General features: G+C 47.5%; 1 pseudogene; it reads left to right on the forward strand.

Moving 5' to 3' along the window:
• The first annotated feature begins 2,015 nt into the window (after positions 1 to 2,015).
• LOC147104606 (uncharacterized) overlaps positions 2,016 to 18,005 on the forward strand; it is a 66,569-nt pseudogene continuing 50,579 nt past the window's right edge.

Below are 18,005 nucleotides of genomic sequence, written 5' to 3' on the forward strand. Positions count from 1 at the left end.
TTTTCTCCGATTCACAGGAGTAGGTAGCTGCATCTTTCTTCCTCCCCTTTGCTTTTCAGCGGACCCGAGAACATCAACTCCACGTGTTGCTTGAACTTGCGCCATTCTACAGGTAAGCTCAAAGATCCCCAATCGATTCGAGGCAAGGGAGCTCCAACTATGTCCATTTTCAATCCCTGTTCTGACACCATGTCTTGTTTTACACACTTTGTATAAAAATAATAACTTGCAGGACAACGGAGTATTACCGTTTAACTCTTTTAATAAGCATTAGGTCTGTGATCTTACTCATACAGCACCATGGGGAAAAGCCTGGCATTAGGACCCCTAGCCTGGGTCATCAAAACAATAGTAGTCCTTACAGATGCCTGCAGGCCAATGACAACTCAGCATGTGATCACATGTGAATATAATAGGTATTCCTTACAGATGCCTGCGGGCCAATGTTAATTCAATATGCAAATGTTACAGTGGGTAAGAGGTGGGCCAGAAAGCAACTCTGCACAGGCAGGCGGGCAAGCTGGCAAGCACTTGGGAGATGGGTGAGCAACGGGGCAGGAAGCACTGACACGGGAGGGGAGGCCAAGAAGCACTTTAAGTAGGTGATGCATGTAGAAGTAGTTATGTAGGATCTAGTGAAACAGTTTCTCCTTATTTACTCTATCAAATCCCATCAAGATTTTGAGCACCTGTTTCAGATCTGCCCACAACCTTCTCTGCTCTAAGGAGAACAGGCTCAGTTTTTCTAGTCTCTCCACGTAACTGAAGTCTTTCATCATTTCCTGACCTACTCATTTTCCCTCGCCATTCTCATTTTCGTACCTGCTTTACATTACATCAGTGACTACACTTCAATAATACTTCATTGGTTTTAAAGCGCTTTGAGACGTCCGATGGTCGTGAAAGGTGCTATATAAATGCACGTCTTTCTTTAAGTCTCTCTCTTTCTTACTCAAAGCTCATCCCACTAGCCTTGGCTGTGTTCCCCACTCACCAAATTCTGAAGACCCCACTCCACCACACACCCTTTTAGTTCTGAGACTTTTCAACACTTCATTCAGTTTTCACCACCCACTCACCTCCACAACCTCTTTCCCACTCAACACAACCCTTTCCCCACTCAACACAACCCATTCCCCACTCACCACAACCCCTTCCACAGGCACCACAACCTCTTCCCCACTCAACACAACCCTTTCCCCACTCAACACAACCCATTCCCCACTCACCACAACCCCTTACACAGGCACCACAAACTCTTTCCCACTCAACACAACCCTTTCCCCACTCAACACAACCCATTCCCCACTCAACACAACCCCTTCCACAGGCACCACAACATCTTCCCCACTCACCACCACAACCCCTGGTGGCCGATCTGATTGCATCAGCTTCCTGATGGGAGGGTGAGGTTAAAATTACTCCCTCTTTCCGTATAAGATCACCTGCCATTAAGGAGGTCCATCCCTTTAAATTTGAGCTGTAGCCAACTTTTTCTCATTCCGCATTACACCAGCTACTGTTACAAACCCAAAATTATGCCATGATCCTGTGGTAATTATTGAAATGAGCTGACCATGCAGACTGTGGGCAATCAACTTAATGCACCTTTTGTCAACTTTGCACTAACAGCTCACCAGTTCCCCCTCCACTTCATCAGTTTCACAAAATGGGCCACTCCAGAGTGCAGGACATGGGTAAATGAAACAACATTTACATAGAATTACATAGAATTTACAGCACAGAGACAGGCCATTCAGCCCATCAGGTCTATGCCAGTGTTTATGCTCCACACGGTGAATTCAATGGAAAGTGAGATCAGGTGGGGTGCGAAACCAACGTTGCAATATTTCCTGACCGCATCCTAACGGGCGACTTAGATTAAAATTTCCCCCAATATATCTCAGGTCTGTGCTTAACCTCAGCCAGCCTCAAACAGCTTGCAGTCCTTATATAAGTTCTCAACCTCAGGCCTACATCACCCCTCCACATTGTAACTGAGGAGGTTATGTCACATGACATCACAGGAAAAACCATGGCAACCCAGAGGGAAGTGGGTTTCACCAGTAGCTGAGGTGCAGATGCTGAAAAGCTCTCGACAAGTAAGGGGTAAGTTTGCTTAAAGCTTACCAAAGTCTTTAAAATGTCTGGAGATCAAAATTGTTTGTTAACACAACTCAGTTTTTAAACTCATCAGGATCTGTGGTGCCCAAAACCATTTGTTTCCAGAATTCAGTTTGTAAATTGATCCGAATCTGTGGAGATCAAAAACTTTTTGTTTTCAGAATTTAGTTCTTAAATTCATCAAATTATAACCATAGGAATAATTATTCTTCACAATATCAGGGAAAAGTGATTGAGGAGGCAAAGAGTGACCTCAGACTGTGAGTAAACACAAGAAGGAATCCTTAGTTGAGAATTACTCCAAGAATTAAAATAGTTAAACCGTGAGATTTCCCTTCAAATTGAACAGGCAGAGTCACAGCAAATAAAACTAGGACAGAAAAACCAATGTGTTGAGCCAGGAATGCCTCCCTGCTTCCTTGTTTCCATAGGAACACGAGCAGGCTGAGGTCCAGGCCCAGGCCCAGGTCCGTCTCTTTGGGGAAGACTCAGGTAATCCTGGAGTGATGTAAATAGGTCATTGGCCCAGTGTTAATGGTCTCCACTCTTAATATTATTAGCAGCCGGGGAGAATCAGCACCTCAATCTCCATGCATCAGAATACATCTATAAGACATTGTTGAAAGAAATCAGAGATGTGGTGTGCAGGACAGTGGGTACAGTAATGGAAGGTTCATATAAAATGAGCCCTAATTAAAGGAATATCTATTGGAATTCAGGGTGGAAGGTGGAACGAGGGAAGGAATTGGATTAAAAATTAGGAACGAAAGAGCATTTGTGAGATGTGTGGGGATCGGTTTTGTGAGACACCAGGCCCTGGTGAGGCCTCACATATACCAGTGGAAGAAAGCTCTGGGGTCGGGCAGCAGGTTTGCAGGCACTGTGGGTGTAGAGACAGGTGGGGTTGGTAAGTGCGTGGGTTCTACGGGTCGATGGGTGGGTAAGAGGTGGAGCAGAAAGCAACCCTGCACAGGCCGGCCGGCAAGCTGGCAAGCACTTGGGATGGGTGAGCAATGGGGCAGGAAGTGCTGACACGGGTGGGGCGCTGAAACCGAATATCGGCGCGCTAGGTGCCGCAGCGCCACCCACTGCGGAGCGGCAGGCTGCGGTACTGCAGGCCTTCCTCCCTCTCTTAAGGGGGAGGTGCCTGCAACAGCGAGATCGCCACTCGCTAGTGCCGGCAAATGAGCCCGGCACCACGGAGAAGTGTCGGGCTCCCGGAAAACAGCCGGCAATGCCGTGGGGGGGGGGGGGGGTGGAGGAGGCCGGGGAAGGAGGTGCGGGCAGGCAGCCGCCGAAAAAGCGGCCGGCCGCACCTCCGCCTTAACTCGCCCCACTAACGCTACAGTACGGCCCCGTTTTCTGATCGCTGTTTGCGGCCGCTGCGGAAGAGGCGGCCGCAATTCAATATGGCGGTCGGGCCGGTAGCGGGGCGGTAGCGGGGCACTGCGCACACCGATGACGTCATCGGTGGCGGCGCAGCGCTACTGGCTAACGCCGCCATTACCGCAGCGCTGAATATCGGCGAAAGCTCAGCAAGTGGCGCAAAAGCCCTCTTTGGGCGAAAACTGGGCGCAAAGCCTACTGAATTTCTAGCCCTAAGTCTCTCTCTTCCTTACTCATCCCATTAGCCTCGACCATGCTTCCCTCTCACCAAATTCTGGAAAACCCACCCCATCACACAACCTTTTAGTTCTGAGCCTTTTCAACACTTCATCGAGTTTTCACCACACATGCACCCCCACAACCCCTTCCCCACTCAACACAACCCCTTCCCCACTCACCACAACCCCTTCACCACTCAACATAACCCCTTCCCCACTCACCACAACCCCTTCACCACTCAACATAACCCCTTCCCCACTCAACATAACCCCTTCCCCACTCAACATAACCCCTTCCCCACTCAACATAACCCCCTCCCCACTCACCACAACCCCTTCTCCACTCACCACCACCCATTTCCCACTCACCATAACCTCTTCGCCATTCACAACCAGAAGCGTTGGTGGCCAATCTGATCGGATCAGTTTCCCGCTGGGAGGGTGATATTAAAATTGACCCCCTCTTCCCATATAAGATCACCTGCCATGAAGGAGGTGCATCCCTTTAAATTTGAGCTGCAGCCAACTTTTTTGAATTCTGCATTACACCAGCTACTGTCACAAACTCAAAACAATGTCAGGATCTTATGGTAATTATTGAAATGAGCTGACCATGCAGACTGTCAGCTTAATGCCCCTTTAGCCAGCTTTGTGCTAACAGCTCACCATTCCCTCCTCCACTTCATCAGTTTCACAAATTGGGCCACTCCAAAGTCCAGGATATGGGGAAATGAATCAACAATTACATAGAATTTACAGAAAAGGTCATTCAGCTCATCAGGTCTATTCAGTTGTTTATGCTCCACATGATGACTTCAATGGAGAGTGAGATTGGGTGGGGTGTGAAACCAGTGTTGCAATATTTCCTGACAGTTTCCTGATGGCCGGTGTAGTGTATGTGCCTTTAAGGGGAGAACTACTTTTTACAGCTCCTGTATACTGTAGTACCGGCAGTGACCACACCTGTATATAACCCTGAGTAGGGATCTGTACTGTTTAGTTTTAGAGCAACCCTCATCCAGTAAACACCTGTTGATTGTTCCTCTGCAGTCTCTGTCGATTATTTGAAGTACACACTACCTAAAGATTCACGGATTCAACATTGGCGACGAGGTGATTCGAACCTACCTGCAACTCTGCAGAAGAAGGCCGATTCCATCAGTGCGGGCGTCGACCATCCTGAGAGGACTTGAGCAGGCAGAGGAGGCTGTGGAGAGCTGGGCTTGGTTCTCCAGCCGCGACGATCCAGCGCAGCGGGCTGGCAGCAGGTACGGCGCAGACCCTTCCCGGACAGCGGCGGCGGGAGCCGACCGACAGCACAGAAAAAGGCCGAGCAGCGTCGACGGGTAAGAGAGAGGGTAAAATGCACAGGGCGCAGCCGGGGTTGAAGACCGAGCGGCGTCAACGAGAGAAGGTGAAGCGCGCAGGGCGCAGCCGGGGTTGAAGACCGAGCGGCGTCAACGAGAGAAGCGCGCAGGAAAACGCGCAGAGCGCGGCCGGTGTTCAAGGGCTGAGCAGCGTCCATGGGGGAAGAAAGGGAAGCACGGGAGATGCCATTTTGAGCCAGCGGAGAAGAAGGGAGAGCGCGGGAGACGCCATTTTGAGCCAGCGGAGAAGAAGGGAGAGCGCGGGAGACGCCATTTTGAGCCAGCGGAGAAGAAGGGAGAGCGCGGGAGACGCCATTTTTAGCCAGTCTAACCACACCCAGGGATGCAGAAGAGTGGCAGGGTCACAGTGTTCGACAATGAAGTCGAAGATTGGGCGACATATGTAGAACGCATAGAGGTGTACTGCAAAGCGAATGAAGTGCCAGATGCCAGGAAAGCACTGGTATTGTTGAATTCCATGGGTGCAAAAACGTACGGCTTACTGCGAAACCTAGTCACCCCAGAGAAGCCAGTGGAAAAGGATTTTGAAAGCATAGTGGCAATCCTACAGGACCACTTAAACCCCACACCGCTGCTGATAGCAGAAAGATTTAAGTTTCACAAAAGGAACCAGCATAAAGATGAAAGTAATGCTGAGTATTTAACGGAACTGCGCAAGCTATCGAAACACTGCCAGTTTGGAACGGGACTAGCAGATACTTTAAGGGACAAGTTTGTGTGTGGGCTTCAAAGTGAAGGAACCCAGAAACGGCTTCTATCAGAAAAGGATCTTACGCTGGACAAGGCTTTCAACATGGCAGTATCACATGAGGCAGCCGCACGGGGCGCTGCAGAGATATAACGGAGACCGCAAGAATATGGCACAAATGAAATGTCATATGGAGCAGTGAAGTGTTATCGCTGCAGCAGAACAACACACGACCATAAGGATTGTTGGTTCAAGGACCAAGTGTGCAGACAGTGTGGAAAAGGACACATAATAAGAGTCTGCAGGTTGGGAAAGAAAACCAGCAGCAAGAAACCTCCACAGGAGAAGTACAAAAAGGTACATAAGGTGACGGAGAGTAGTTCAGACGAACAGAAAAGTGATACAGACTCCGGAAGCAAGGAGCTGGGTTGTCTGAAACTACATAATGTAACCAAAATGGAGGATCACCAAACTATCTGGGTCACGCTCAAGATAGACGGAGTCCAAGTGAAAATGGAATTGGACACAGGATCAGCCCTAACAGTCATAAACCAAAGGGACTACAAGCGGCTATTCTCACATATACCCTAGAGAGATACAGAGATTATCTTGAAGACGTACACGAGGCAAAAAGTCTACCCCAAAGGAAAAATAAGGGTGAACGTGATATACAACGGCAAGAAAACACCAAAAATGGACTTATATGTATTGCCAGATGGAGGACCACCACTACTAGGACGTGAATGGATCCGGAAGATACAGTTAGATTGGCATGCCATACAAGCACTGACGGTAGATGCCAAAAAGGATGACGATGTCACGCCTGGATGACTGTCAAAAATGCTAACTGACGCACAAGATGTGTTCCATGAGGGACTCGGAACACTAAAAGGCATAACAGCGATGATCAAAATAGAGGAAAATGCAAGCCCAAAGTTTTTTAAGACCAGACCGGTGCCTTATGCGATCCGCCCAGCCGTCGAAGCAGAGTTGGAAGGTTTGGAACGTTCTGGAGTACTGTCCAAAGTGGACTGGAGCAAGTGGGCTACACCCATCGTTCCTGGAATGAAGAGGTCGTTGAGTAATATGCCTGGGGAACCAAAGAAGATTCACATCTGTGGGGACTTTAAGGTGACAGTGAACCCAGTCCTTCACACGGTACAATATCCGCTTCCGAGGATTGAAGATATTTTTGCCTCGCTATCTGGAGGAAAACGCTTCACTAAGATTGATCTGGCCCAGGCGTACCTGCAAATGGAGGTAGAAGAAGCCTCGAAACAGTACCTCATGACCAACACTCACAAAGGTCTCTACCAATACAACCGGCTGGTGTTCGGGGTAGCATCAGCTCCGGCTATTTGACAAAGGGCAATGGATCAAGTCCTGCAAGGGATTCCAGGGACCCAGTGTTATTTGGATGACATCCTGGTCACGGGCGAAAATGACAGTGATCACCTTGCCAACCTGGAGCAGGTGCTCACTAGATTGAAGGAATATGGGCTCCGAGCTAATCGCCACAAATGCGAGTTTTTCCAGAAGCAGATCTCGTATTGTGGCCACGTTATTGATGAAGAGGGGTTACATAAGTCCCCTGAAAAGATTGAGGCAGTAGTCAAGGCTCCAGCACCGGAAAATGTGTCACAACTGAGGTCGTTCCTCGGGCTGGTGAACTACTGCCATAAGTTCTTGCCGAATTTGTCTAAGTTACTACACCCACTGAACACCCTACTGCAAATGGGGGTACCTTGGAAGTGGAATGACGAATGTAAATGAGCTTTCCAGAAGTGCAAAGAATTGATCACATCAAAAGAGGTGTTGGCTCATTTCAACCCAGCACTACCAATTCGGTTGGCGTGTGATGCATCACCCTATGGTATTGGGGCGGTGCTGTCGCACAAATTCCCGGATGGCTTGGAGAGGCCAGTAGCCTTTGCATCTCGGTCACTAACCTCAGCCGAGCGTAACTATGCCCAGATTGACAGGGAGGCCCTCAGCCTAGTGTGGGGAGTGAAAAAGTTCAACCACTATCTGCACGGGCAGAAGTTCAAGGGTGTTCCGGTGATGACTGCGCAACGGCTACAAAGATGGTCCCTTTTCCTAGGGGCGAACCAATATGAAATAGAGTATAAGGGCACGAAACAGCATGGAAACGCTGATGGGCTATCACGCCTGCCACTGCCTACTGCGGAGGAAGCACCAGCAGTGGACCCTGTCGAAATATTTTATTCGACTATAATTGAACGCTTGCCAGTAACTAACGCGGATATAGATAAGGAGACCCGAAATGACCCGACACTGTCTCGGGTATATGATTTGACGGTGAAGGGATGGCCAACACATGGAGACGCACTGTTGCCAGCATTCTCGTCCAGAAGAGAACAGCTGTCAGTATGCCAGGGGACCTTGATGTGTGGATCCCGAGTGGTAATTCCACCCAAGTTAAGGGAGAGAGTGCTCAATGAGCTTCATGAAGGCCATCTGGGAGGGGTGAAAATGAAAAGCCTTGCTAGGGCTTATGTGTGGTGGCCGGGGATCGATCAGCAAATCGAGGACCTGACAAAGAGCTGCTCAGGATGCCAGAAGGTCCAAAATGCACCACCACATGCCCCTCTACACCCATGGGAGTGGCCCTCCTCTCCATGGCAACGGGTGCATATTGATTTTGCTGGTCCATTCATGGACTCAATGTTCTTAATAGCAGTGGATGCGCACTCGAAATGGCCTGAGGTGATCAAAATGTCCTCCACCACCACGGAGAAAACGATTGCAGTCCTACGGACCATATTTGCCAGGAACGGCTTGCCAGAGCAGATTTGCTCTGATAAGAGACCACAGTTTGTGTCCGAAGAGTTTCAGAAATTTATGAAAAGGAATGGGGTAAGGCATTACACATCCGCCCCGTATCATCCAGCCACAAATGGATTGGCTGAGAGGTTCGTACAAACCTTTAAAAAGGCCGTAAGGGCCATGTGCGATGACGACATTCCACTGCAGCACAAGGACAATTTCCTCTTAGCCTACAGAAATGCGACACATGCAGTTACCAACCAGACCCCGGCCATGATGTTCTTTAACCGAAGGTTGAGATCTCGTCTGGATTTGCTCAGACCAAGTGTATGAAGAAATGTTGAGAATAAGCAATTCCAGCACATCAATGAGAAGCCGACAAGGCGCTTCAATGTAGGGCAACCAGTCTTGGCCCGCGACTACCGAACAGAGAAATGGCAACCAGGAACGATATGCACACGGCAGGGGCCACTAATGTACACAGTGAATGTTGGGGAGAACATTGTGAGACGCCATGTCGACCAGATCCTAGCGTCACAGGAACGAGTCAACCCCATGTCTCGCGTACCTAGTAATGATCCCAACATACAGGTAGCATCTACCCCAGAAACAGTAGTATCGGAAGCTGATGAACCAACCGACGACAGGGGGCCAGAATCGCCTCCGCACCAAGAGCAAGACACTCAGGAAAGGCACTATCCAGAAAGGACCAGGAAGCCGCCCCAAAGACTGAATTTATAAATGGACTATTTTCAGTTAATGTTGCATGTTAAAAGTGTTAATTGTTAAATGAATGTTATGGTACTGTTAATCTAAAAGGGGAGGAATTGTAGTGTATGTGCCTTTAAGGGGAGAACTACTTTTTACAGCTCCTGTATACTGTAGTACCGGCAGTGACCACACCTGTATATAACCCTGAGTAGGGATCTGTGCTGTTTAGTTTTAGAGCAACCCTCATCCAGTAAACACCTGTTGATTGTTCCTCTGCAGTCTCTGTCGATTATTTGAAGGACACACTACCTAAAGATTCACGGATTCAACAGCCGGCTTCAATTAAAATTGCCCCCAATGTATCTCAGGTCTGTGCTTAACCCCAGCCAGCCTCAAACAGCTTGTAGTCCTTATATGGGCTTCAAATTCAGGCCTGCATCACCCTCCACATTATAACTGAGCAGGTTATGTCACATGACATCACAGTGAAAACCATGGCAACACAGAGGGAGGTGGGTTTCACCAGTAGCTGAAGTGCAGATGCTGAAAAGCTCTCGACAAGTAAGAGGCAAGTTTGCTTAAAGCTTACCAAAGTCTTTAGAGTCTCTGGAGACCAAAATAGTTTGTTAACGCAACTCAGTTTCGAAACTCATGAGGATCTGTAGCGCTCAAAACAATTTGTTTCCAGAATTCAGTTTGTAAATTGATCCGAATCTGTGGATATCAATAACTGTTTGTTTACAGAATTCAAGCCTTAAATTCATCAAATTATAACCGAAGAGATAATTCTTCTTCACAATATCATGGAAGAGAAAGAGTGACTTCAGGCTGTGAGTAAATGAAAGAAGGAATCCTTAGCTGAGAATTACCCCAAGAATTAAAATGGTTTAACAGTGAGATTTCCCTTCAGATTGAACAGGAATAGTCACAGTGAATAAAACTAGGACGGGGAAATGGGACTGAAGAGCTAGGAACCCTGCTGCCTCGTTGCCATGGGAACGCTAGCAGGCCGAGCTCCCCTTTGGGGAAGGCCCAGGTAATCCTGGAGTGATGTAAGTGGGTTATTGGCTTAGTGTTAATCGTCTCCCCTCTTACTTGCTATCATTAGCAGCTGGGGAGGAACAGCCCCTAACACTCCATGCATCAGAAGGCATCTATAAGACATTGTTGAAAGAAACCAGAGAGGAGGTGTACAGGGCAGCGGGTACAGTAGGGTGGCCATACGACCCCGTTTTCCAGGGACAGTCCCCGGATTAGGTACTGTGTCCCCGGGCAAACAATGTCCCCGGAAGGGTCCCCAGTTCTGGAAACTAGTCCCGAATCAAATGTTCAGTGATTAAATGTATAATAGTTTCAGGTAATAAACAAGAACCCTGGCCTACAGATTTGGAAAATAAATTTAAAATTTCACCCCATTAGTTACGTCCAAAAACAACATATTATAAATTAGTTATCGCAGATACGGCTGATGTTTCAACAACCTTGGTCGTGATGTGCTGGAGGCGCCGCCCATCATGTCATCAAACCCCGGTGACTAATGTTTGATGGCGGAACTGACCAATGAAAGCAGGGGGAAATTGAGCTGCATCTACATTCATAAATAAATTAGACGAATAAAGTGTGGGCAGAGGCGGGATTATCCAGTGAAAGACGGAGGGCTAGTGGGTGGTGTACTTGTGAAAGAATGGAGCAAATACAGCGGGCCAAATTTAAGATATTTAACCAGTATCTTTTTAGTACTTGGATACCTTGTGTTCTTACTAATTCACATGCTTTATTCATCCCCTAGTTCTAAAGAACTCTGGTCCCAAAAAATAGATTTATTTTCATAGATGCTGATTGAGCTGTTTTTTTTGTTTCAAATTTCTAGATTATGTAGATTTTTAAAAATCTTATCTAATCAATCTTTAAAGCCCACAGATTCGCTTTTTAGCCCCTTTCATCTTTGATTTTAGCTTGTGTGCAGTGATACTGAAATATACACTTGTAGTACATTAGTGGCCAACAGTTTAGTGGGAATGGGATTAAGGGAGCCAGGAACTTGGTCTCATTCACCTAGATAGAGCAGAAAGTAAGGGAGAAACTAGAGAAAGGGCTAGGGCACAGGGGAGCCTTGGGAGAAGTTTGAGCTGGTGGACAAGGGGATTGGGGGATGTGGCAGAGGCAGATGAACAGATGGTCTTAATCTTTGTGACAAACAAGTCTGTGAGCTCCTTCCAGGTGTTGTTGGTGAGAACATTAGAATTTCCATAATACATACACTGGAGAAAATTCTGAAAGCTGAAAACCCTCAGCTTTTAGAGGGAAGGTGGGCTGAAGCAGGAGCAGAGATGGGCAATGAGCAGGAGGTGGAAGTGGGCGGTCTTTGTGATGGGATTATGGAGTTGGAAGTTCAGTTCAGGGAGGCTGTGGTGGCAAACCTTTTGGTTCAACCTGAGATAATGGCCAGAATAGAGAAGGAATCAATGGCCAAGCATCAGAGTGTGTGGTGGGACTGAAAACACTGGCTTAGGTGTTCCCAATGTTTAACTGGAGGAATTATTGGCTCATCCAGGATTGGATGTCAGATGAGCAATCTGACAACACAAAGGCAGTGGAAGTGTTGAGAGAGGCGGTGGAGAGGTAGAGGTGTGTGTCAGGCAGTCTCCAGAAAGCTTGGAACTAACGGGTGGATGCTGCTTGGTTGTACTTTGTGGTCATCAGTGTGCAAACAAAAGATAGGAACAGGGCATACCGTCAGAGACTAGTTGTGGTTGATGGAGGTTAATCTTTATGTATATTCCACTGGCAGAAGCAACAAAGTGGCCATGCCGGGATTCTTTAAACATGGAGATAGCGCAGCAATCATTAATAAATCTGTGAAAAATAAATGACATGGGCAGTGATATGAAGAAAGATTTTATGAATAGGCCGTACAGACAGTGGGTACAAAATACTGACGATCCCGAACAGTGTTATTGTATTATTTATAAACAGTGTCTGAGTGCATTTCAATAGTGTGACGTCACATCTGCGGTAATTATATGCCCATTTGTTTTGCATTTTTAGTGTATGTGTGCAACTGTTAAAATACAGGCTGCTAAAAAATTTGCCTCGCTACACTGCACAACCTACATTTTCCATCCTGGCTAGTTTGCTGCGCTCCCACCCTATGTGTTCCCGGATTTGGATTAGAAAATATCGGCAGCCTAGGGTACAGTAATGGAAAGTTCATATAAAATGAGCCCTAATTAAGTCAGGCGGCTTAGCTGGCAAGCATTTGGGAGGGGTGAGCAACGGGGCAGGAAGCACATCTTTACACAAAGGGTAGTGGAAATCTGGAACTCTCTCGCCCAAAATTTGTTGAGGCTGTGGGTCAATTGAAAACTTCAAAGCTGAGATTGATAGATTTTTGTTGGGCAAGGGTGTTAAGGGTTACGGAACCAAAGAGGGTTGATCGAGTTGAGAAACATCAGCCATGATCCATTTGAATGGTGGAACAGGCTCAGGGACCTGAATGGCCTACTCCGTTCCTATGTTTCTTCCTAATACATAATAGCCCGGATATTCCGATCCCTACGGGTGTGTACGCGCTGTGTACCCACCCGTAGGGACATCGGAAATACCGGTTTCAGGCATGCACAGCGCATGCGCTGAAAACTGGCATTTCCGATCTGTCAAGAATGGTCTTGACAGATCGGACGCCTGCCCGGGAGAAGGGCCTCTGCGGGCGGATAGTTCCACTTTTTGGAGACTCTCCGCCCGCAGAAAACCCTTACAATTCTTATGCCTGGTAAAAGCAGGTGTAAGATCTGCTTTTACCAGGATAAGAGTTGAAAAAAGTTTAAAAATTAAGTTTTTCACTGATTTATCATTTAAAAATACTTTAAAAAAGGTAAGTTTATTTTTAGCCCCGTAAAATACTTTTAATGTTTTGAAAAAAATAATTAATTTTTGTTTAAAATACTTAATTTATTGTAATTTCAAGTCATTTTAAAAATGTGATGTTTTTTCATTGATCTCCATTCATATATTTGACAGGTCTTCTGTGATTGGCTCCCCATGGCCCACGTGATCCCAGGGGCGCTGCGAACTACATGCGCCCCTGAGATATGTGGGCCCTGCACACTTGGGGGTCGATTTTGTCGAACCTGTCGGGAAGAAGTCGGGACTTCCCCTTTCGGGTTTCTGACCCGCCTACTTCGATGTCCGGCCAATCCGCGCGATTTTCCCTTGATTGACCTTGTTAAGCCCGTCCAGCGGGGCTCAGCAAAAAGAAAAAGGGTGGCTAAAGTAAATGTTGGTCCCTTAGAGGATGAGACTGGGAAATTAATGGTGGGAAATATGGAGATGGCAAAAACACTGAATGAATATTTTATATCAGTCTTTACAGTAGAAGACACTAAGAATATCCCAACGCTGGACAAACAGGGGGCTAAAGGGGGGGAGGAGCTAAACACGATCAAAATCACTAAGGAAGTGGTACTCGGTAAAATAATGGGACTCAAGGCGGATAAATCACCTGGACCTGATGGCTTACATCCTAGGGTCTTGAGGAAAGTGGCGGTAGGGATTGTGGATGCATTGGTAATAATTTTCCAAAACTCCCTGGACTCGGCAATAGTCCCGGCAGACTGGAAAACTGCTAATGTAACACCCTTATTTAAAAAGGGCAGTAGACAGAAGGCTGGAAACTATAGACCGGTTAGCCTAACATCTGTGGTAGGTAAAATTTTGGAGTCCATTATTAAGGAGACAGTAACAGGACATTTGGATAATCATAATTTAATAGGACAAAGTCAGCATGGTTTTATGAAGGGGAAGTCATGTTTGACAAATTTGCTGGAGTTCTTTGAGGAAGTAACATATAGGGTGGATAAAGGGGAACCAGTGGACGTAGTGTATTTAGACTTCCAAAAGGCATTTGACAAGGTGCCACACAAAAGATTATTGCTTAAGATAAAAAATCACGGGATTGGGGGTAATATTCTGGCATAGATAGAGGATTGGCTATCTAACAGAAGGCAGAGAGTTAGGATAAATGGTTCATTCTCGGACTGGCAATCAGTAACTAGTGGTGTTCTGCAGAGGTCAGTGCTGGGTCCCCAACTCTTTACAATCTATATTAACGATTTGGAGGAGGGGACCGAGTGTAACATATCAAAGTTTGCAGATGATACTAAGATGGGAGGGAATGTAGTGAGTGAGGAGGACATAAAAAACCTGCAAGGGGACATAGACAGGCTAAGTAAGTGGGCAGAGATTTGGCAGATGGAATACAATACTGGAAAGTGTGAGGTTATGCACTTTGGCAGGAAAAATCGTAGAGCAAGTTATTATCTTAATGGCAAGAAACTGGAAAGTACTGAAGTACAAAGGGATCTGGGGGTCCTGGTGCACGAAACTCAAAAGGTTAGTATGCAGGTGCAGCAAGTGATTAAGAAGGCCAATGGAATGTTGGCTTTCATTGCTAGGGGGATAGAATATAAAAATAGGGAGGTATTGCTTCAGTTGTACAAGGTATTGGTGAGACCGCACCTGGAATACTGCGTACAGTTTTGGTGTCCATACTTAAGAAAGGACATACTTGCTCTCGAGTCAGTACAAAGAAGGTTCACTCGGTTAATCCCGGGGATGAGGGGATGGACATATGAGGAGAGGTTGCGTAGATTGGGACTCTACTCATTGGAGTTCAGAAGAATGAGAGGCGATCTTATTGAAACATATAAGATTGTGAAGGGGTTGGATCGGGTGGATGCGGGGAGGATGTTCCCGATGATGGGTGAAACTAGAACTAGGGGGCATAGTCTTAGAATAAGGGGCTGCTCTTTCAAAACTGAGATGAGGAGGAACTACTTCACTCAGAGGGTGGTAGGTCCATGGAATATGCTGCCCCAAAAAGCTGTAGAAGCTACATCATTACATAAATTTAAAACAGAAATAGACAGTTTCCTAGAAGTAAAGGGAATTAAGGGTTACGGGGAGCGGGCAGGAATTTGGACATGAGTCTAGGTTCGGATCGGCCATGGCCCTGTGGGTAGCGGAGCGGGCCCAGGGGCCGTGTAGCCTGATCCTGCTCCTATTTCGTGTGTCTAATTCTGTTAGATTCAGGAGATGGTTCTGTGATAGTGGATTGGCGGTTAGGATCAGATCAGCCATGATTTTATTGAATGGCGGAGCAGGCTCGAGGGGCCGATTGGCCTACTCCTGCTCCTATTTCTTATGTTCTTATGTAATTAAGGGCCACCCGGCAACAGGTGACGTCACAGACTGCAATTTCATCTGTCAGGATTTCTGACAGATGAAATATCAGTGTCTCACAGCTGTTTGAAGCTGTGAAACACTGACAGTCTGATTTCTAAGCTGAGTCCTTTTACGCAGACTCAGTTAGAAATCTCAGCAGCACTAAAAGCTGCAGGCTGTCACTTTTGACAGATCGCAGCCGTTCAGCTTTAAGTTCCGGCTGACTGATGCGCTCCCGACGCCTACAGGAAGAAAGGCTGTTAAGGTAAGTAAAGGTAAGTAAAAGTTCTTTACACACTTTAGGCACACCAAACACACTTACCTTTACACTCATGCACCCATCACTCACCTGAGCGCCGACATCGCGACCCCTCCAACTCATTCAACCCGACGGCCCGCCGCGCCAACCTGGCGTGGTTTGGAGGTGTCGGGAAACCCACACGAAACCCCTCAAAATAGGGATTAGGCTAAAAGCTGCCTGTTAACTACCTGTTAACAGGCAGTTAATTGGCACTAATCCCTTCCCGCCTGGTTTCGGCGGGTCCCAGTGCGGGGTGGGTACCCGCCGCCCCTGAAACTTACGTGGGGCAGGGTTTTGGGCGGGATGGTGGCGGGACCCCCAAAGTCGGGATTTCCCCCCCCCACACGCCTGAAACCCCGCCTGACGGCTCCCTGAAAATCTAGCCCTTGGAGTTTGGTGAGGCCCAGGAGCAGAAGCATGTGCGTCCCGGGAGCCCTCAGGAAAGGGCGCAGATTTTTCCAGATCGCAGGTCTCCGCTCATCCCACTAGCCTTGTCCATTCTCCCCACTCACCAAAATCTGAAGAATCCACCCTACCACACAACATTTTGGTTCTGAGACTTCTCAACACTTCATCGAGTTTTCATCACCCACTCACCTCCACAACTCCTTCCTCACTCAACACAACCCTTTCCCCGCTCACCACAACCCTTTCCCCACTCACCACAACCCCTTCACCATTCACCACAACCCATTCCCCTCTTGCCACACCCACTTCTCACTCACCAGAACCCCTTGCCCACTCACCACAACCCCTTGCCCACTCAACTCAACCCCTTGCCCACTCACCACAACCCCTTCCCCACTCAGCAGCAACCTCATTCCCAGTCACCACAACCCATTCCCCTCTTGCCACACCCACTTCTCACTCGCCACAACCCCTTGCCCACTCACCACAACCCCTTGTCCACTCACCACAACCCCTTGCCCACTCACCACAACCCCTTGTCCACTCACCACAACCCCTTGCCCACTCAACTCAACCCCTTGCCCACTCACCACAACCCCGTCCCCACTCAGCCCAACCCATTCCCCACGCAGCAGCAACCTCATTCCCAGTCACTACAACCCCTTCCCCACTCACCACCACAACCTCCGGTGGCCAATCCGATCTCACCAGTTTCCTGCTGGGAGGGTGAGGTTGAAATTACTTTCACTTCCCGTATAAGATCACCTGCCATTAAGGAGGTGCATCCCTTTAAATTTGAGCTGCACCAATTTTCTCGCATTCCACATTACACCAGCTACTGTCACAAACTCAAAATGACGTCAGGATCTTAAGGTAATTATTGAAATGATCTGACCATGCAGACTGTGGGCAATCAGCTTATTGCCCCTTTAGCCAGCTTTGTGCTAACAGCTCACCATTCCCTCCTCCACTTCATCAGTTTCACAAAATGGGCCACTCCAGAGTCCAGAATATGGGGAAATTGTAGGAATTGACGAGTTCCTAACCAATAACTGAGGTCGACTCAGGAGATCAATCAAACAGGTCTTTAATGTAAGACTAAACGAGTTCAAACAGTTTGTTGAGATCGATACAGGAGAACCACGAAAACAGGTCTTAACAAGATGGAGATTCCATGAGGACTGCCCGGACAGTCACGTGGTTTGCGATGTGACGTCATCGCTTTTGCCCGCGTTTTCCCGCGCTCTTAAAGGGGCCACACCCCGTACATACAAACATTATATACAAAACACAGTAATGTCTAACACAATGGTACAGGCTTAGGCTGGTGTTAGAACATCATTAAAGGGAATTATATACAGTTGCCCAGAGTCATTCAGTGGCTCCGCCACAAAATAAATCAACAATTACACAGAATAACATAGAATTTACAGCACAGAAACAGGCCATTCAGCCCATCAGGTCTATGTCCGTGTTTATACTGCATACGATTACTTGGAGAGTGAGATCAGGCAGTGTGCGATACCAGTGTTGAACTATTTTCCATCAGTTTCCTGATGGGCAGCTTAGATTAAAATGTGTCTCAGGTCTGTGCTTAACCCCAGCCAGCCTCAAACAGTTTGTAGTCATAGAAACATAGAAGATAGGAGCAGGAGTAGGCCATTCGGCCCTTCAAGCCTGCTCCGCCATTCAATGAGATCATGGCTGATCATTCAATTCAGTACCCTGTCCCTGCCTTCTCCCCATATCCCTTGATCCCTTTAGCCTCAAGA

The sequence above is a fragment of the Somniosus microcephalus genome, chromosome 19 (assembly GCF_052327205.1).
Source record: "Somniosus microcephalus isolate GS21.2 chromosome 19, FLI_Smic_1.0, whole genome shotgun sequence".
Taxonomy (NCBI): domain Eukaryota; kingdom Metazoa; phylum Chordata; class Chondrichthyes; order Squaliformes; family Somniosidae; genus Somniosus; species Somniosus microcephalus.